This window comes from Oncorhynchus masou, chromosome 31 (assembly GCF_036934945.1).
Source record: "Oncorhynchus masou masou isolate Uvic2021 chromosome 31, UVic_Omas_1.1, whole genome shotgun sequence".
NCBI classification, from domain to species: Eukaryota; Metazoa; Chordata; class Actinopteri; order Salmoniformes; family Salmonidae; genus Oncorhynchus; species Oncorhynchus masou.
Window position 1 is genome coordinate 1059124 of NC_088242.1, and position 21786 is coordinate 1080909.

The 21786-nt window shown below is 48.1% G+C and overlaps 1 pseudogene; it reads right to left on the bottom strand.

Moving 5' to 3' along the window:
* LOC135524869 (AT-rich interactive domain-containing protein 4B-like) overlaps positions 1-21786 on the bottom strand; it is a 77151-nt pseudogene that overhangs the window by 19611 nt on the left and 35754 nt on the right.

The window sequence follows — 21786 nt, forward strand, 5'->3', positions numbered from 1 at the left end:
AAACTGTTTCAGCCCCTGGTTCGACCGCGATCTTGCAGAGTTACTCCACCTCAAGAATTGCATTTGGCGACAGGCTCGGCACAAGTATACTCAGGCTGACTGGCTCTTGAGCAGTTCTCTCTCTGTGGGTCTAACGCCAAGAAGTTCTGGAAAACGGTTAAAGACCTGGAGAATAAACCCTCCTACTCGCAGCTGCCCATGTCCCTTAATGTTGATGATGTGGTTGTTACTGACAAGAAGCAGATGGCTCTAATCACCACTTCATAAAGTCAGGATTCCAATTTGACTCCCTCCTTCCCGTCCAACATTCCTCTTCTCCCACCCTTTCTAAAGCAACTATCCCCGACACTTCTCCCTCTTTTTTTCCCCCCTGCCCCGCAACAAAGTTTCTCCCTGTAGGCAGTCACTGAGTCCGAGGTGCTAAAGGAGCTCCTTAAACTTGACCCCCAAAAAACATCTTGGTCAGATGGCTTAGACCCTTAGACCCTTTAGGCTTGGCGACGATAGGGACAGCAAACTCTCCAACCTTTTTCTCCTCTCTAGAGAGGTTCTCATAGCTTTGAAGACAGTCACGGTTTGTTCTTTATTTAAAGGGGGAGATCAAGCTGATCCTAACTGTTATAGGCCTATTTCTCTTTTGCCCAGTTTATCAAAAGTGTTGGAGAAACTTAACCAGTCCGTTGATTATTGATTTCTTGATGTCTATAGTGTTCTCTCTGGTATGCAATCTGGTTATGGATGTCACTGCAACCTTAGGTCCTCAATGATGTCACCATTGCCCTTGATTCTAAGTGATGTTGTGCTGCTATTTTATTGACTTGGCCAAAGCTGTTTGTGTTAGCCAGCCCACAAGAATGGAATGGTCTAAGGAGTACTGGTGTCTCTGAGCGGTCTTTGGCCTGGTTTGCTAATTACATCTGAGTGCTGTGTATAAAGTCAGCAACTGCTTGTCACCAAGGGAGTACCCCAAGGCCCGATCCTAGGCCCCACGCTCTTCTCAATTTACAGCAACATAGCTCAGGCAGTAGGAAGCTCTCTCATCCATTTATATGCAGATGATACAGTCTAAAACTCAGCTGGCCCCTCCCTGGATATTGTGTTAAATGCTCTACAACTTTCTTAGTGTCCAACAAGCATTCTCTACCCTGAACCTTGTTCTGAACACCTCCAAAACAAAGGTCATGTGGTTTGGTAGGAAGAATGCCCCTCTCCCCACAGGTGTAATTACTACCTCTGAGGGTTAAGAGCTTGAGGTAGTCACCTCATACAAGTACTTGGGAGTATGGCTCGACGGTACACTGTCCTTCTCTCAGCACATATCAAAGCTGCAGGCTAAAGTTAAATCTAGACTTGGTTTTCTCTATCGTAATCGCTCCTCTTTCACCCCAGCTGCCAAACTAACCTTGATTCAGATGACCATCCTACCCATGCTAGATTACAGAGATATAATTTATAGATTGGCAGGTAAGGGTGCTTTCGAGTGGATAGATGTTCTTTACCATTCTGCCATCAGATTTGCCACCAATGCTCCCTACTGCAGCCCTCATCTTCCACATACAACACCCGTTCTGATAGTCACTTCTGTTAAGTGTCCCCAATGCATACACATCCCTTGGTCACTCACTTCATTCAAAGACTCAATCATGGACACTCTTACTGACAGTTGTGGCTGCTTTGCGTGATGTATTGTTGTCTCTACCTTCTTGCCCTTTGTGCTGTTGTCTGTGCACAATCATGTTTGTACCATGTTTTGTGTTGTTACCATGCTGTGTTGTCTTACTGGTCACTTTTTGTGGTGTTGTCTCTCTTGTTGTGATGTGTTTTGTCCTATATTTATATTGTTTTCAAATGTTGTAATCCCAGGGCCCTGTCCCCACAGAAGGCCTTTTGGTAAAAGTATTCCCCATTTGTAATTAACTGACTTGCCTAGCTAGAAAAAAGGGCCAGATGCCCTAGAGGAGGGACAGATTCCTCAGTACCTAGTGGGTGCTGTCAAAGACAGGGATATCATGCTCGTCCTTACCAGTTTTCCTGTTGTTCTTCTTGGGACGCACTGAGCTTTTTCTGTTTGGCTTGGGTTTCTTTATTGCGCCACCTGCCTGCTGTTCCTTCTGACGCTTGTGACTGGCAGACACTGGAAGGTGAAGACGGGAAGGACACAGAGACGGAGTGAAAGTGTATAAACAAAGCCTGTCAAACATCTCCAAACTAAAATGGAAAGAGGAACAAGAGTACTCGGTCTGCTCAGCTTTCTCTCACTTTAACTGTGAACTTTTAATTAACATTTGGAATCTTAACGTTAAGAAAAATTCAAAACAGAAGAACAATGTTTTTGTTTTTTCACATTAAAATGACAAAACATATTTTCTGTGTTGTAGCCTAACTAGATAACAGGCTATAAAGGCCTGGGGAAATTTGTCATTTAAATAATACCAAAGGAAGAGGTGAACTTTAGGCTAACTGGTGAATTTGCAAGACATATGCGTACGGTTCTGCCTGTCCCTCTCTCTCCCTCGTGCTGGCTCGCCTGGGGCGTATTCATTACGTCGATTTTTGTTGCAAAACTTTTCTTAAATGGAACAAAACGGGAAGTAACATGTAACTCTTTTAAACTGTTGCATTTTATTTTTTTAAAGTATAAATACACTACATGACCAAAAGTATGTGGGCACCTGCTTGTTGAACATCTAATTCCAAAATCATGGGCATTAATATGGAGTTGGTCCCCCCTTTTGCTGCTATTACAGCCTGGGAAGGAGTTCCATTAGATGTTAGAAGATTGCTGGAGGAACTTGCTTCCGTTCAGCCTCAAGAGCATTAGTAAGGTCAGGCACTGATGTTGGGCTATTACGCCTGGCTTGCAGTCGGCGTTCAAATTCATCCCAAGGGTATTTGATGGGGTTGAGATCAGGGCTCTGTGCAGGCCAGTCAAGTTCTTCCAAATTGATCTAGACAAATCACTTCTGTATGGACCTCGCTTTGTGCACAGGGGCATTTGTGCACGGGGGCATTGTCATGCTGAAACCGGAAAGGGCCTTCATCAATCTATTGCCACAAAGGTGGAAGCAAAGAATCGTTGAGAACGTCATTGTATGTGGCAGCATTAAGATTTCCCTTCACTGGAACTAAGGGGCCCGGACCATGAAAAACTGCCCCACCATTATTCCTCCTCCACCAAACTTTACAGTTGGCACTATGCATTAAGGCAGGTAGCATTCTCCTGGCATCTGCCAAACCCAGATTTGTCTGTCGGACTGCCAGATGGTGAAGCGTGATTCATTTCCACTGCTCCAGAGTCCAAAGGCGGTGAGCTTTACAGCCGACGCTTGGCATTGCGCATGCTGATCTTAGGCTTGTGTGTGGCTGCTTGGCCACGGAAACCCATTTCATGAAGCTCCCGACGAACAGTTGGTGGCGACGTTGCTTCCAGGGGCAGTTTGGAACTCTGTAGTGAGTGTTGTACACACTTCAGCACTCGTCGTTCCCGTTCTGTGACCTTGTGTGGTCTACCACTTCGCAGCTGAGCCGTTGATGATCCTTCACTTAATAACAGCACTTATAGTTGACCGGGGCATCTCTAGCAGGATTTGACAAACTGACTTGTGGCATCCTATGATGGTGCCACATTTCAAAGACACTAGGCTCTTCAGTAAGGCCATTTTACAGCCAATGTTTGTCTATGGAGATTGCATGGCTGTGTGCTCAATTTTTATACACCTGTCAGTAACAGGTGTGGCTGAAATTGCCGAATTGACTAATTTGAAGGTTGGTGTGTGTGTGCATCTGGAAAGTATTCAGCCCCCTTGACTTCCACATTTTGTAACAGTAGCCTTATTCTAAAATGAAATTCAATTGAGAGAAAAAAAAACTATCTACACACACTACCCCATAATGGCAAAGCGAAAACAAATGTATTAATAATAAAATGTTCGATTGGGTTCAAGTCCAGGCTGTGGCTGGTCCACTCAAGGACACTCAGACTTGACCAGAAGCCACTCCTGTGTTGTCTTGGCTGTGTGCTTAGGGTCATCGTCCTGTTGGATGGTGAACCTTTGCCCCAGTCTGTGGTCCTGAGCGCTCTGAGGCAGATTTTCATCAAGGATCTCTCTGTACTTGGCTCCGTTCATCTTTCCCTCGATCCTGACCAGTCTCCCAGTCCCTGCTGCTAAAAAACATCTCCACAGCATGATGCTGTCACCACCACGCTTCACTGTAGGGATGGTGTCAGGTCTCCTCCATGTGATGCTTGGTATTCAGGCCAATGAGTTCAATCTTGGTTTCATCAGAGAAGAGAATCTTGTTTCTCATGGTCTGAGTCCTCTAGGTGCCTTTTGCCAAACTCCAAGCAGGCTGTCATGTGCCTTTTACTGAGGGGCTTCTGTCTGGCCACTCCACGATAAAGGCTTGATTGGTAGAGTACTGCAGAGATGGTTATCCTTCTGGAAGGTTCTCCCATCTACACAGAGGAACTCTGGAGCTCTGTCTGAGCGACCATCGGGTTCTTGGTCACCTCCCTGACCAAGGCCCTTCTCCCCTGATTGGTCAGTTTGGCCGGGTGGCCAGCTCTAGGAAGAGTCTTGGTGGTTCCAAACGTCTTACATTTTTAAGAATGATGGAGACCACTATGTTCTTGGGAACCTTCAATGCTGCATATATATTTTTGGTACCCTCCCCAGATCTGTGCCTCAACACAATCCTGTCTTCGACCTCATGGCTTGGTTTATCTGCTCTGACATGCACTGTCAACTGTGGGACCTTTTTATAGACAGGTGTGTGCCTTCCCAAATCATGTCCAATCAATTGAATATACCACAGGTGGACTCCTATCAAGTTGTAGAAACATCTCAAGGAAGATCAATGGAAACAGGATGCACCTGAGCTCAATGTTTAGTCTTATAGCAAAGGGTCTGAATACTTATTAACAATAAAAAAAAAAAATTTGCAAAGAATTTGAAAATCCTGTTATCGCTTTAATTGCAGATTTTATTTGTATTTCATCCATTTTAGCAACAAAATGTGGAAAAAGGGAAATGGTCTGAATATACAACACTAGTCAAATTTCACCTACTCATTACAGGTTTTTATTTTATTTTTACGGTTTTCTACTTTGTAGAATAATAATGAAGACATCAACTATGAAATAACACATGGAATCATGTAGTAACCAAAAAAGTGTTAAACAAATCAAAATATGAGATTCTTCAAAATTCTATTTCTTTTATTTCACCTTTATTTAACCAGGTAGGCCAGTTGAGAACAAGTTCTCATTTACAATTGCGACCTGGCCAAGATAAAGCAAAGCAGTTCGACACAAACAACAACACAGAGTTACACGTGGAATAAACAAACATACAGTAGAAAAAAAATCTATATACAGGGTGTGCAAATGTGGCAGGGTGTAAGATAAGGGAGGTAAGGCAATAAATAGGCCATAGTGGCGAAATAGCTATTAAACACTGGAGTGATAGATGTGCAGAAGATGAGTTTGCAAGTAGAGATACTGGGGTGCAAAGAAGCAAAATAAATAACATTATGGGGATGAGATAGTTGGATGGGATATTTACAGATGGGCTATGTACAGGGGCAGTGAGCTGCTCTGACAGGTGGTGCTTAAAGCTGGGAATCAACAGTGGTAAATAGCTCCCAACATTTTCCGTCGGCCCTGGCTCCCTTGGGAATGTTATATTAACCTTTTAATTTTAACTTAACTATTATAGTTAATGGTTATTACTGGTTTCTTAATGTGTTTGAGCCAATCAGTTGTTGTGACAAGGTAGGGGTGGTATACAGAAGAAAGCCCTATTTGGTAAAAGTCCATAGTATTGCAAGAACAGCTCAAATAAGCAAAGAGAAACAACAATCCATCATTACTTTAAGACATGAAGGTCAGTCAATATGTACAATTTCATATCTGAGATCATATTGTGTGTGTGCAAATTGCATGGAATTGTTGTGCAATTTTAAATGTTTAAATATGAAACTATTTGTGAAAAGATGAAATGTAATTTTAGCTTCTTAAATGAGAGAACGGTTTGTCATAGAGAAACTCTGCTCACTCAATTTTTGCCTACTGTGTGGTCTTGCAGGCCATCTCGTGCAGCTGCAAGTACATTTGTAAATCAAGACCTATCTTGAGTTGGGCTCTGAGGTGGTGCAATTGTTGAGTAAGTGAGCTTATGGTTGTGTGGGGGTATGGGTTGAGTGTGTGTGGGTGGGTGTATGTGTGTATCCCACAACTGTTGCGAAGAAGTAAAAGATGTTAGGGACAATAGAGGATGATCCACAGCTACAGTGCCTTGCGAAAGTATTCGGCCCCCTTGAACTTTGCGACCTTTTGCCACATTTCAGGCTTCAAACATAAAGATATAAAACTGTATTTTGTGTGAAGAATCAACAACAAGTGGGACACAATCATGAAGTGGAACGACATTTATTGGATATTTCAAACTTTTTTAACAAATCAAAAACTGAAAACTTGGGCGTGCAAAAGTATTCAGCCCCTTTACTTTCAGTGCAGCAAACTCTCTCCAGAAGTTCAGTGAGGATCTCTGAATGATCCAATGTTGACCTAAATGACTAATGATGATAAATACAATCCACCTGTGTGTAATCAAGTCTTCGTATAAATGCACCTGCACTGTGACAGTCTCAGAGGTCCGTTAAAAGCGCAGAGAGCATCATGAAGAACAAGGAACACACCAGGCAGGTCCGAGATACTGTTGTGAATAAGTTTAAAGCCGGATTTGGATACAAAAAGATTTCCCAAGCTTTAAACATCCCAATGAGCACTGTGCAAGCGATATTATTGAAATGGAAGGAGTATCAGACCACTGCAAATCTACCAAGACCTGGCCGTCCCTCTAAACTTTCAGCTCATACAAGGAGAAGACTGATCAGAGATGCAGCCAAGAGGCCCATGATCACTCTGGATGAACTGCAGAGATCTACAGCTGAGGTGGGAGACTCTGTCCATAGGATAACAATCAGTTGTATATTGCACAAATCTGGCCTTTATGGAAGAGTGGAAAGAAGAAAGCCATTTCTTAAAGATATCCATAAAAAGTGTTGTTTAAAGTTTGCCACAAGCCACCTGGGAGACACGCCAAACATGTGGAAGAAGGTGCTCTGGTCAGATGAAACCAAAATTTAACTTTTTGGCAACAATGCAAAGCGTTATGTTTGGCATAAAAGCAACACAGCTCATCACCTTGAACACACCATCACCACTGTCAAACATGGTGGTGGCAGCATCATGGTTTGGGCCTGCTTTTCTTCAAGAGGGACAGGGAAGATGGTTAAAATTGATGGGAAGATGGATGGAGCCAAATACAGGACCATTCTGGAAGAAAACCTGATGGAGTCTGCAAAAGACCTGAGACTGGGACAGAGATTTGTCTTCCAACAAGACAATGATCCAAAACATAAAGCAAAATCTACAATGGAATGGTTCAAAAATAAACATATCTAGGTGTTAGAATGGCCAAGTCAAAGTCCAGACCTGAATCCAATCGAGAATCTGTGGAAAGAACTGAAAACTGCTGTTCACAAATGCTCTCCATCCAACCTCACTGAGCTCGAGCTGTTTTGCAAGGAGGAATGGGGAAAAATTTCAGTCTCTCGATGTGCAAAACTGATAGAGGCATACCCCAAGCGACTTACAGCTGTAATCGCAGCAAAAGGTGGCGCTACAAAGTATTAACTTAAGGGGGCTGAATAATTTTGCACGCCCAATTTTTCAGTTTTTGATTTGTTAAAAAAGTTTGAACTATCCAATAAATGTCGTTCCACTTCATGATTGTGTCCCACTTGCTGTTGATTCTTCACAAAAAAATACAGTTTTATATCTTTATGTTTGAAGCCTGAAATGTGGCAAAAGGTCGCAAAGTTCAAGGGGGCCGAATACTTTCGCAAGGCACTGTATATATAATACAAATCGAGGTGAGGGCGTTGGAAATGCATTTGGCAGTTAATCTACTTCAATTCGGTAAATGGCACTGTGTGCTCTTTTCAAAGGATGGATCCCAGTCGGTTATGGGATACAGGGGGTCGAGGGTGGTCTGACAGGCATTGGGTTGACAAACCAACTCGGGATGAGGAGGGTTTTTAGCGGGTGGAATAGTAGGGACCAATTGGAGGTTTACTTAGTAGAAAGGCAAAGATCATGGTACAGCTATAGACACTCAATCATCATGTTACTGTTTAATGGTACGTTTACAAACATATATTTTGATAAAGATAATTGAAAGTTGTGTCTCATTATGATAGGTGGTGAAATAAGTATAGCCAGTAACAATTGTAATGGCCTAGCAGATAATAAGAAAAGACAATCAGTATTTACCTGGCTAAAAGAGAAGGAATATAATATATATGTTTACAGGAAACCCATTCAACAGTTTTAGATGAAGTTTTGTGGAAAAAGAACTGGGTGATGGTTTTAAAAAAACAATTTTGATCCAAATGTGCAAATTGTCCAAACAGATTCTCAAGGTAGATGGATTATTTGAAATATGTTATTGGGCAATACAGAATTTCCGCGTGGGCGAGGGTAGTGGAAATGTAATCAAAGCCTACTAGATGATAACTTGTTTAGAACCAGGACAGAAGAATTTATAACTGACTTTTCCAGACATAACATCGGTACAGCAGATCCCCTTATTGTATGGGACACTTAAATGTGCCTTTAGAGGCAATGCAATTCAGTACTCATTTATAAAACAAAATCAATTCAGATCAAAAGAGTCCATATTAACAAAGGAAATTGAAGGACTAACAGTACAGTTAGATAGCAATAAAAATGGTACTATAGAGGCACAGAATAAGTTAGAGGAAAAACAGGCCCTGAAATTAGGGCTTTCTTCTGTATACCAAGCCCTAGCCCGCAAATTGTTGCAACCCCTATTACTAGCCTGTTCAAACTCTCTTTCGTGTCGTCTAAGATTCCCAAAGATTGGAAAGCAGCTGCGGTCATCCCCCTCTTCAAAGGGGGGGGACACTCGTGACCCAAACTGCTACAGACCTATATCTATCCTACCCTGCCTTTCTAAGGTCTTGGAAAGCCAAGTCAACAAACAGATTACCCACCATTTCGAATCCCACCATACCTTCTCCGCTATGCAATCTGGTTTCAGAGCTGGTCATGGGTGCACCTCAGCCACGCTCAAGGTCCTAAACGATATCTTAACCGCCATCGATAAGAAACAATACTGTGCAGCCGTATTCATTGACCTGGCCAAGGCTTTCAACTCTGTCAATCACCACATCCTCATCAGCAGACTCAATAGCCTTGGTTTCTCAAATGATTGCTCGCCTGGTTCACCAACTACTTCTCTGATAGAGTTCAGTGTGTCAAATTGGAGGGCCTGTTGTCCGGGCCTCTGTCAGTCTCTATGGGGTTGCCACAGGGTTCAATTCTTGGACCGACTCTCTTCTCTGTATACATCAATGATGTCGCTCTTGCTGCTGGTGAGTCTCTGATCCACCTCTACGCAGACGACACCATTCTGGCCCTTCTTTGGACACTGTGTTAACAACCCTCCAGACGAGCTTCAATGCCATACAACTCTCCTTCTGTGGACTCCAATTGCTCTTAAATACAAGTAAAATTAAATGCATGCTCTTCAACCGATACAAATACCTGGGTGTCTGGTTAGACTGTAAACTCTCCTTTCAGACCCATATCAAATATCTCCAATCCAAAGTTAAATCTAGAATTTGCAAGAATTTCGCAACAAAGCCTCCTTCACTTGTGCTGCCAAGCATACCCATGTAAAACTGACCAACCTACCGATCCTCGACTTCGGCGATGTCATTTACAAAATAGCCTCCAATACTCTACTCAGATTGCATCCAATTTATTATCACAGTGCCATCTGTTTTGGCACCAAAGCCCCATATACTACCCACCACTGCGACCTGTACACTCTCGTTGGCTGGCCCTCGCTTCATACTCGTCGCCAAACCCACTGGCTCCAGGTCATCTACAAGACCCTGCTAGGTAAAGTCTCCCCTTATCTCAGCTGTCCTAGCAACTCACAGATTACAGCACCTGTACATAGCCCATCTATAATTTAGCCCAATCAACTACCTCTTCCCCTACTGTATTTATTTATTTTTGCTCCTTTGCACCCCCAATATTTCTATCTCCACTTTGCACATTCTTCCACTGCAAATCTACCATTCCAGTGTTTTTTTTAACTTGCTATATTGTATTTACTTCGCCACCATGGCCTTTTTTTGCCTTTACCTCCCTTATCTCACCTAATTTGCTCACATTGTATATAGACTTATTTTTCTACTGTATTATTGACTATATGTTTGTTTTACTCCATGTGTAACTCTGTGTTGTTGTTTGTGTCGAACTGCTTTGCTTCATCTTGGCCAGGTCGCTGTTGTAAATGAGAACTTGTTCTCAACTTGCCTACCTGGTTAAATAAAGGTGATCTGGTCTACCTGGTTAAATAAAGGTGATCTGGTCTACCTGGTTAAATAAAGGTGATCTGTTCTACCTGGTTAAATAAAGGTGATCTGGTTAAATAAAGGTGATCTGGTCTACCTGGTTAAATAAAGGGGAAATAAAATAAAATTAAAATAAATGAATGATAAAATCGTCCATTGGATTACCAGTTGCCCATCCCATCTAGAGGTGTTGAAAGCAGAGGGGGAGAGATCAAACGAGAGGGACACTACCACAACTTAGTCAGGACAACTTAGTAGCACGAGTGCCCGTAAATTGAAAAATGTACACTCAAAAAAATTCTGGAGCAAAATGTTTGAGGTAATCAAGCAAGAATCCTTCATTTTCCAGGTGCACTGGTTTCACAGCAAAATATATAGGCGTATATAGACAAGTAAAATAGTGGCTCTGAAAAGCCCTGGTAAGAGTAATTTATCTGAACTGCCAAGGACTCCGGTAAATTCAAACAATTTCATTACACGAAGTAGGTCTGGATGGAGAATAAATCCTTGGTAAAGATATACCTGCCATTTCATTCATTTAACACGCATGTTCCTGATTTGGTTTAAAATTACTGAAATATCCACCATCAATTGAGTCGGCATCTCGAGGCCCTCACACCCATAACTATTCAGATCTGAACATTTCTCTGCAATACCACAAAGAAGCCTGACAACTGAACTGTAGGTACGTTTTGGATTTTGTGTTCAGTGTTGCCGTGCCGACTGCTACTACTGAACTCCAGACTGCAGGTAGAGTTGGAGTGGCTGTGAGAGGAGGACCGGTTACCTGGACCGGCTGGGAGGAAGGCTGTACTCTGGGAGGAGGGGGATCCTTCCCCCACATGGTGTTGCTCCTGGGCTGAACAAGGCTTTACTCTGGGAGGAGGGGGATCCTTCCCCCACATGGTGTTGCTGTTGGGCTGAACAAGGCTTTACTCTGGGAGGAGGGGGATCCTTCCCCCACATGGTGTTGCTCCTGGTCTGAACAAGGCTTTACTCTGGGAGGAGGGGGATCCTTCCCCCACATGGTGTTGCTCCTGGTCTGAACAAGGCTTTACTCTGGGAGGAGGGGGATCCTTCCCCACATGGTGTTGCTCCTGGTCTGAACAAGGCTTTACTCTGGGAGGAGGGGGATCCTTCCCCACATGGTGTTGCTCCTGGTCTGAACAAGGCTTTACTCTGGGAGGAGGGGGATCCTTCCCCCACATGGTGTTGCTCCTGGGCTGAACAAGGCTTTACTCTGGGAGGAGGGGGATCCTTCCCCCACATGGTGTTGCTGTTGGGCTGAACAAGGCTTTACTCTGGGAGGAGGGGGATCCTTCCCCACATGGTGTTGCTCCTGGTCTGAACAAGGCTTTACTCTGGGGGAGGAGGGGATCCTTCCCCCACATGGTGTTGCTCCTGGTCTGAACAAGGCTTTACTCTGGGAGGAGGGGGATCCTTCCCCCACATGGTGTTGCTCCTGGTCTGAACAAGGCTTTACTCTGGGAGGAGGGGGATCCTTCCCCCACATGGTGTTGCTCCTGGTCTGAACAAGGCTTTACTCTGGGAGGAGGGGGATCCTTCCCCCACATGGTGTTGCTCCTGGTCTGAACAAGGCTTTACTCTGGGAGGAGGGGGATCCTTCCCCCACATGGTGTTGCTCCTGGTCTGAACAAGGCTTTACTCTGGGATGAGGGGGATCATTCCCCACATGGTGTTGCTCCTGGTCTGAACAAGGCTTTACTCTGGGAGGAGGGGATTCTGCCCCACATGGTGTTCCGATATGGGCTGAACAAGGCATTTCTCTGGGATGGAGGGGGACATGGGATTCCCCAACATGGTGTTGCTGGCCTGGGCTGAACAAGGCATCTTTACTCTGGGAGTTCCACTGCTGGGGATCATTCTTCCCCACTAATGGTGTTGCTCCTGGTCTGAACAAGGCTTTACTCTGGGAACAGTGGAGGGGATACAGACCTCTTCACATTGATCTACATACGAGTGTGTGCTTGGCAATAGGTTTCTGGAGAAGGGGACACCTTTCGGTAACATGACATGGGTGCATGCATTTTGCTCCAAATAGCAACTGAAATTTCCTGGTTTTACTGCTGAGGTAGGCAAAGATGTATCCCACCACTGTAAACTAATTTGAAATAAAACCAATTGCATATTTAAATAATAGTTTGGCCTACAAGTAATGAAAGTTTAGGTTTGATTTACATGACCGTGTTTTGTGTCTGCCAGTTGGCTGTTTGTTGGTCCACCAGCAGCTTGCTAGCAAGCTGACTAAAAACGGCAAGCAAGCTAGCCTTTTGAGCTTCCCATCTCCCATGTGAAATAATACGATTTATAAATAATTTGCCCTGGCAAATATTCTTAGCCTACTTGCCAGTGTAACCTACAACATTATCCCAGTTTAATATGCTGCTTCAATGTATTCACTCCCATAACAGCTAAAATAGAGAAAAGGCTACCAGCTGTTTTTAACCGTGTGGCGGTAGTTATTACTACAAAAAAAACCTTTTGGGGATCCTTCAGGCTACCATGTTGTTTGGTGCTGAACCCCCAAGGCATGAACAGTCTGGGAGTAGGGGGACCCCCTTCTCCACATGATCTACAACGGTGCGTGTTGGCAAGCCACCCCCACATCTCCAGTTTCTCCCCACGTCTCCACGGATGAAACGGTGCGTGTTAGGAGCCACATCGGTAACAATGAAACATGGGTTGCCATCATTCTCCACATGGTGAGGAACCACCCCCACATCTCTCGGTGCCGGAACATGATAGGAACCACCCCCACATTCCACCTGGTTGGGATCCACCCCCACATGGTGCCGGAGCTGTTAGGCAAACCCCACATCTGAACAAACGGCTTTACTCTGGGAACGAAACGGGGGATCATTCCCCACTGGTGTTGCTCCGGAAATAACAAGGCAATTACATCTTTAAATAATAGGTTCATTCCCCCACATCTGGTGTTGCGGTCCTGGGCTGAACAAGGCTTTACTCTGGGAGAAACGGTGGGATCTGCCCCCACATCTCCATGGTGTTGCTCCGGGCGTGTTTGGAGCAACCCCCACATCTGGGAGGAGGGGGTGCCTTCCCCACATGGTGTTGCTCCTGCCGGAGCGTGTTAGGAGCCACCCCACATCTCCACGAGGAACGAAACGGTGAAGCAAGAAGCCTTTACGCTCCAAATCTCTCCGGGCATTCTGCCAAATCTCCTACGATTTAGGAACCACCCCACATTTCCATTGGCAAAGATGTTAGAACCACCCCGGACATCTGGGAAGTGTAACCGTACAAGCCACCCCCATCCAGTTAATATGGCCTGTTTCTCTAACCACTACATCTCCAAAATAGAAAATGCCGGAGCTGTTTTTAACCAGTTCCACTGCGGTGCCGGAGCGTGTTAGGACCCATTCTTCCCATCTCTAACAGGGAAAAACGGTGCCGGAGCGTGTTAGGAACCACCCCACATCTCCACGAGGAACTAAAACGGTGCCGGAGCGTGTTAGGAACCACCCCCACGTCTCCGCGAGGAACGAAACGGTGCCGGAGCGTGTTAGGAGCCACCCCCACATCTGAGGAACAAACGAGTGCCGGAGCGTGTTAGGAGCCATAGTTCCTGGAGAAGGGTGCCACGTGTTAGGAGCCACCCCACATCTCCACGAGGAACGAAACGGTGCCGGAGCGTGTTCAAGGAGCCACCCCCACATCTCCACGAGAAGAACGGTGCCGGAGCGTGTTAGGAACCACCCCCACATCTCCACGAGGAAGGCAAACGGTGCCGGAGCGTGTTAGGAGCCACCCCCAGATCTCCACGAGGAACAAAACGGTGCCGGAGCGTTTGAAATACCCCCACATCTCATATTTAACAAAATGCCGGAGCGTTTAGGACCCACCCCACGTCTCTGTGAGGAACAAAACGGTGCCGGAGCGTGTTAGGAACCACCCCCACATCTCCGTGAGGAACAAACGGTGCCGGAGCGTGTTAGGACCCACCCCCACATCTCCGTGAGGAACGAAACGGTTGCATGTTAGGAACCACCCCCACGTCTCTGTGAGGAACAAAACGGTGCCGGAGCGTGTTAGGAGCCATCCCCACGTCTCCACGAGGAACTAAAAACGGTGCCGGAGCGTGTTAGGCCCCCACATCTCCGTGAGGAAAAAACGGTGCCGGAGCGTGTTAGGACCCACCCCCAATCTCTGCCCTGAGGAACAAACGGTGCCGGAGCATGTTAGGAACCACCCCCACGTCTCCGCCAGTGCCGGAGCCTAGGAGCCAACATTATCCCAGGAAAACATCTCCACGGCTGCGGTTCGGAGCGTGTTAGGAGCCACCCCCACATCTCCACGAGAACGAAACGGTGCCAGCGTGTTAGGAACCACCCCACATTTAACCGTGCCGGAGCGTGTTAGTTACCACCCCACATCTCCACGAGGAACGAAACGGTGCCGGAGCGTTTCCACCCCCACATCTCCACGGGAAAAACGGTGCCGGAGCGTGTTACACCACCCCCAAGTCTCCGCGAGGAATGAAACGGTGCCGGAGCGTGTTAGGAGCCACCCCCACGTCTCCACGAGGAACGAAACGGTGCCGGAGCGTGTTAGGAGCCATCCCCCGGTGCCAGCGTGTTAGGAGCCATCTCCACGAGGAACGAAACGGTGCCGGAGCGTGTTAGGAGCCACCCCCACATCTCCACGAGGAACGAAACGGTGCCGGAGCGTGTTAGGAGCCACCCCCACATCTCCACGAGGAACGAAACGGTGCCGGAGCGTGTTAGGAACCACCCCCACATCTCCACGAGGAACGAAACGGTGCCGGAGCGTGTTAGGAACCACCCCCACATCTCCGCGAGGAACCACCCCCACGTCTCCGTGAGGAACAAACGGTGCCGGAGCGTGTTAGGAGCCACCCCCACATCTCCGTGAGGAACGAACAAAACGGTGCCGGAGCGTGTTAGGAACCACCCCACGTCTCCGAACAAAACGGTGCCGGAGCGTGTTAGGAACCAACGGTCTCTGTGAGGAACAAAACGGTGCCGGAGCGTGTTAGGAACCACCCCCACGTCTCCACGAGGAACGAAACGGTGCCGGAGCGTGTTAGGAACCACCCCACGTCTCCACGAGGAACAAAACGGTGCCGGAGCGTGTTAGGAACCACCCCCACATCTCCACGAGGAACGAAACGGTGCCGGAGCGTGTTAGGACCCCCACATCCTGTGAGGAACATCTAGGAGCCACCCCCACATCTCCACGAGGAACAAAACGGTGCCGGAGCGTGTTAGGAACCACCCCCACCTGTTAGGACCACCCCCACGTCTCTGTGAGGAAAAACGAGCCGAACACAAACAAAACGGTGCCCGGAGCGTGTGAGGAACAAAACGGTAGGAGCCACCCCCACATCCCACTGTTCCTGAGGAACAAAACGGTGCCGGAGCGTGTTAGGAGCCACCCCCACATCTCCACGAGGAACAAAACGGTGCCGGAGCCACGAGGAACGAAACGGTGCCGGAGCGTGTTAGGAGCCACCCCCACATCTCCACGAGGAACGAAACGGTGCCGGAGCGTGTTAGGAGCCACCCCCACATCTCCACGAGGAACGAAACGGTGCCGGAGCGTGTTAGGAGCCACCCCCACATCTCCACGAGGAACGAAACGGTGCCGGAGCGTGTTAGGAACCACCCCCACGTCTCCGCGAGGAACAAAACGGTGCCGGAGCGTGTTAGGAACCACCCCCACATCTCCACGAGGAACAAAACGGTGCCGGAGCGTGTTAGGAGCCACCCCCACATCTCCACGAGGAACGAAACGGTGCCGGAGCGTGTTAGGAACCACCCCCACGTCTCCGTGAGGAACAAAACGGGGGGTGCCGGAGCGTGTTAGGACCCACCCCCACATCTCTGTGAGGAACGAAACGGTGCCGGAGCGTGTTAGGAGCCACCCCCAAGTCTCCGCGAGGAACGAAACGGTGCCGTTGTTTTCATTGTTTTCCCCTTTTGTGAGGAAAACAATGTGCTCCACTGTATATCTACTGTCTCCATAGTGTAGACCCCTGAACTAGGCAACCTGCCACCCCACCCCCTTACCTGGAGGTAAGTCCTGGTCCTGCAGCTCCCCTCCCAGACTGCTTACCTGGAGGTAAGTCCTGGTCCTGCAGCTCCCCTCCCAGACTGCTTACCTGGAGGTAAGTCCTGGTCCTGCAGCTCCCCTCCCAGACTGCTTACCTGGGGGTAAGTCCTGGTCCAGACTCTCCACCTCCACCGTACTGCTTTCTGTCTCACTGTGACCCGGAAGGGGGTTGGGGTGTCCTGGAGTTAGAGGGTTGGGGTGTCCTGGGGTCAACCCCAGAGTCAGGGGGTTGGGGTGTCCTGGGGTCAGGGGTTGGGGTGTCCTGGAGTTAGAGGGTTGGGGTGTCCTAGGGTGAGGGGGTTGGGGTGTCCTGGGGTCAGAAGGTTGGGGTGTCCTGGAGTTAGAGGGTTGGGGTGTCCTGGGTGTCCTGGAGTTAGGGGTTGGGGTGTCCTGGGGTCAGGGGGTTGGGGTGTCCTGGGGTCAGAAGGTTGGGGTGTCCTGGGTTAGGGGGTTGGGGTGTCCTGGGGTCAGGGGGTTGGGGTGTCCTGGGGTCAGGGGGTTGGGGTGTCCTGGGGTCAGGGGTTGGGGTGTCCTGGAGTTACGGGCAGGGGGTTGGGGTGTCCTGGGGTCAGGGGGTTGGGGTGTCCTGGGGTCAGGGGTTGGGGTGTCCTGGAGTTACGGGGTTGGGGTGTCCTGGGGTCAGGGGGTTGGGTTGTCCTGGAGTCAACCCCAGAGTCAGGGGGTTGGGGTGTCCTGGAGTCAGGGGGTTGGGGTGTCCTGGGGTCAACCCCAGAGTCAGGGGGTTGGGGTGTCCTGGAGTCAGGGGGTTGGGGTGTCCTGGGGTCAGGGGGTTGGGGTGTCCTGGAGTCAACCCCAGAGTCAGGGGGTTGGGGTGTCCTGGAGTCAGGGGGTTGGGGTATCCTGGAGTCAGGGGGTCAGTGGAGGGCGTTTTACACTGTGCAGGGGTCCCTGTGGAGAGGGGAGGAGAGGAGCGCTGAGTCCAGTTTGAACCAGTCCCAGAGCTTTGCGCAATGGCCCCACTACTAATACCCTCCATGGAGGGGGACACTGGGGTTGTAGGAGGGGTGTTAAGGACTGAGTTAGAGCCGCTGGGGGGGAACTCCTCCTGCTCACTCCTCCTCTCCTTCTCCTGGTTCTCCTCTGAGGTCTCAGGGTCCTCCCTCTCCGGGCCTCCTCCTGCCTCGTCTCCATCCCCGTTCCGCTCCCCCTTGCTCTCCCTCTCCTCCAGGCCTGATGAGAAGGACTGGGCCGTTCCAGGGGGAGGAGGGGAGTTAGCAGCCTCTGTGTCGGAGTCAGAGAACAGCTCCTTCAGGGTCTTCTTGGGCCACTGGGCCTGAATACTGGACCACACATCCTTCTGGCCCTTGGTGCGCCCCCCACCCACCTGCCTCTCCCTCTCATCCGCTGTAGCAGCCATCTTGGCCCTCTTCTCAGGAATGTCCCAGAATCCCGCAGGGCGGGCGCCACTGCCACTCCCGCCTCTTTTGTAGGTCTTGTCCTTCATGCCGTTGTACTTCTTGGAGGGGGAAGGTTTGGATTTTGGACAGGAACTGGGTTGCTCTCTCTCTCGGTCGGTCTCTGATTGGTTGGGATTAGTGGGAGGTGGTGCTCCTCCTCATCGTCTGAGCTGCTACGAGAAGAGCCTCCTCCTGCTGGACCACCTCTCTCCTCCCCTGGCCCTCCTCCTCCTCCTCTCTCCTCCCCTGGCCATCTTCCTCCTCCTCTCTCCTCCCCTGGCCCTCCTCCTCCTCCTCCTCTCTCCTCCCCTGGCCTTCCTCCTCCTCTCTCCTCCCCTGGCCCTCCTCCTCCTCTCTCCTCCCCCCTCCTCCTCCTCTCTCCCTGGCCTTCCTGGGGTCTCTCGACAGCCAGTCAGCATTCCTGATGCTCCGGGTGGGGAGCTTGGTTTTGGACAGGGGTTTTGGACAGCGTTCCGACCGCTCCCGGGTTGCTCCCTCTGACTTCCTCTTCCTCGAGGCAGAGCTACCCGGCCCCTCCCTCTCACCCTCAAACACTGGTTGGCTTCGCCATTTCACCGCCTCCGGGGCATCTTTGTTGATTGGTTCTTGGCCATTTCCTGCGATCAATGGGGTTTTGGGGACATCGGTAAAGGTGGCACCCTCCCAGTGGTCTAATGCGTGAGGTGGTTCGAGCGGAACCCCCTTTCTGAGATGTTCCTGGGTACCCCCCTTTCTGACATGTTCTGGGGTACCCCCCTTTCTGACATGTTCTGGGTACCCCCCTTTCTGAGATGTTCTGAGGTACCCCCCTTTCTGAGATGTTCTGAGGTACCCCCCTTTCTGAGATGTTCTGAGGTACCCCCCTTTCTGACATGTTCTGGGGTACCCCCCTTTCTGAGATGTTCTGAGGTACCCCCCTTTCTGAGACCGCAGCGCCCCCCTGGACGGTCATCACCCTCCTCATCCTGGTGATCAATGTCATCTGTTGAACTATCTGAGGCTGAAAGGAAACAACAACATGGTTTTCATATCACATACTATACTAGCAGTCAGTCTAGGAGACTTGAAAAAGAGTTGTTTGGAATTAAATACATTCCTAATCTATTAATGGATTAAGACTCTTTTTTCATTCCAAACAACACTTTTTCATTCCAAACAACCTTTTTTCATTCCAAAGGCATTGGAGTCACTACACTTGAACAAGTAAAATACCCTTGCCCTCAAAGTACCCTTAAACAAGTAAGGGTTCAAATACATTTAGATGGATGGAATTGCATGAGTTTTCCATGACTTCTCAATTACTTTTAACTGAATTTCCATGACCAACAATTGGTGGCGTCTATGTATGTACTGTGCTTTCGGAAAGTATTCAGAACCCTTCCCCTTTTCCAGTTTTTGTTACGTTACAGCCTTATTCTAAAATGGATTACGTCATTTTTTCCCTCATCAATCTACACACAATATCCCATAATGACGAAGCAAAAACTGTTTTTTAGAAATCAAATGTATTTTTTTTTTAAATAAAAAACATCAAAAAGTATCCTTTAGTTAGTACTTTGCTAAAGCATCTTTTTGGCAGTTATTACAGCCTCATGTCTTCTTGGGTATGAAGCTACAAGCTTGGCACACCTGTATTTGAAGAGTTTCTCCCATTCTTCTCTATACATCCTCTCAAGCCTTGAGAGGTCCAGAGCGCTCTAGTGCAGGTTTCATCAAGGATCTCTCTGTACTTTGCTCCATTCATCTTTCCATCTATCCTGAAAAGTCTTCCAGTCCCTGCTGCTGAAAAACATCCCCACAGCATGATGCTGCCAACACCATGCTTCACCGTAGGGATGCTGCCACCACCATGCTTCACCGTAGGGATGGTCCCAGTTTTCTTCCAGATGTGACGCTTGGCCTTCAGGCCAAAGAGTTCAATCTTAATTTCATCAGACCAGAGCATCTTGTTGCTCATGGTCTGAGAGTCCTTTTTGTGCCTTTTGGCAAAGTCCAAGCGGGTTGTCATGTGCCTTTTACTGAGGAGTGGCTTCTGTCTGGCCACTCTACCATAAAGGCCTGATTGGTGGAGTGCTGCAGAGCTGGTTGTCCTTCTGGAAGGTTCTCTCATCTCCACAGAGGAACTCTGGAGCTCTGTCACAGTGATCATAAGGTTCTTGGTCACCTCCCTGACTAAGGCCCTTCTCCCCCAATTGCTCAGTTTGGCCGGGTGGCCAGCTTTAGAAAGAGTCTTGGTGGTTCCAAACTTCTTCCATTTAAGAATGATGGAGGCCACTGTGTTCTTGGGGACCTTCAATACTGCAGACATTTATTGGTACCCTCCCCAGATCTGTGCCTCGACTCAATCCTGTCTCGGTGCGCTACAGACAATTCCTTTGACCTCATGGCTTGAGTCCCCTCCTGTTCTCTAAGAGGTGACGACCACTTCAGCCAAGTCCCCTCCTGTTCTCTAAGAGGTGATGACCACTTCAGCCAAGTCCCCTCCTGTTCCCTAAGAGGTGATGACCACTTCAGCCAAGTCCCCTCCTGTTCCCTAAGAGGTGACGACCACACCACTACCAGTGTCAACTCTCTCCTGATATGAACTGAAGCCATATCTCATGGACCCTCTCATCCATTGGATGTTTGAGCACTGAGCATCCCTGTCCATTTTCTGTCATTACTGTATGTGGTGTCAATCACATTACACAACAATTTGATTATAAGCCTTGCTTGGACCAACTCATTCTTAGCTCTTTTGTCTATCTCTGTCGTGTTACTGTTTCTTGTCTTCCCAGTCCTGTCCTGTCGTCAGTGGAAGAGTTCAGCTCGTCTCAAACTCCATCCATCCATGATGGGCCTGTCCTGCACCGATGCTTCTGAACACCACAACCCATCATGGACTTAAGCCTCAACTCATGCTTCATTCAATCACTGCTGCGTAGCCCTCTCATTCCCATTTCCCATAATATTGTATTATAGATGTCTTTATTACATGTTTTAGGTTAAAACAATTTGTCTTTGACAATTTCTCCCCCCCCCCACAAAAATGTTTCTCCATTAACCAGCCTCAAATGCTTGCAGGCCATTGAGTATAGAAGTGATTTCAAAAGACTGCATAGTCCGTTGGTTCTCACCGTCCTCCATCTTGGAGAAGACATGGAGCTGGTGGGCTAAGCCGGGGCATGAGCCATAGCCAGGGCCGAAGAGTTTGGAGGAGGGGTGGGGGAAGCGTAGGTTGTTGGGGGACGGACTCCCCAGGTCCTGGTTCAGTCGTTCCAGGCGGTTGCGCTCTCTCTCCGCTTTGTTCTGGGAGGGCAGGAAGACCATGTTAAGGGCTCCAGAGTAATGTTCTGTATCTTGTGGTAACCTCATGTCATCTTCATAGACAGAAACACAACTGTTTCTTCGGTAAATTCATTTGAAATGGCTACAGTTAAAGTTTACATACAGTGGGGCAAAAAAGTATTTAGTCAGCCACCAATTATGCAAGTTCTCCCACATAAAAAGATGAGAGAGGCCTGTAATTCTCATCATAGGTACACTTCAACTATGACAGACAAAATGAGAAAAAAATCCAGAAAATCACATTGTAGGATTTTTAATGAATTTATTTGCAAATTATGGTGGAAAATAAGTATTTGGTCAATAACAAAAGTTTATCTCAATACTTTGTTATATACCCTTTGTTGGCAATGACAGAGGTCAAAGTTTTCTGTAAATCTAAAAGGTTTTCACACACTGTTGCTGGTATTTTGGCCCATTCCTCCATGCAGATCTCCTCTAGAGCAGTGATGTTTTGGGGCTGTTGCTGGGCAAC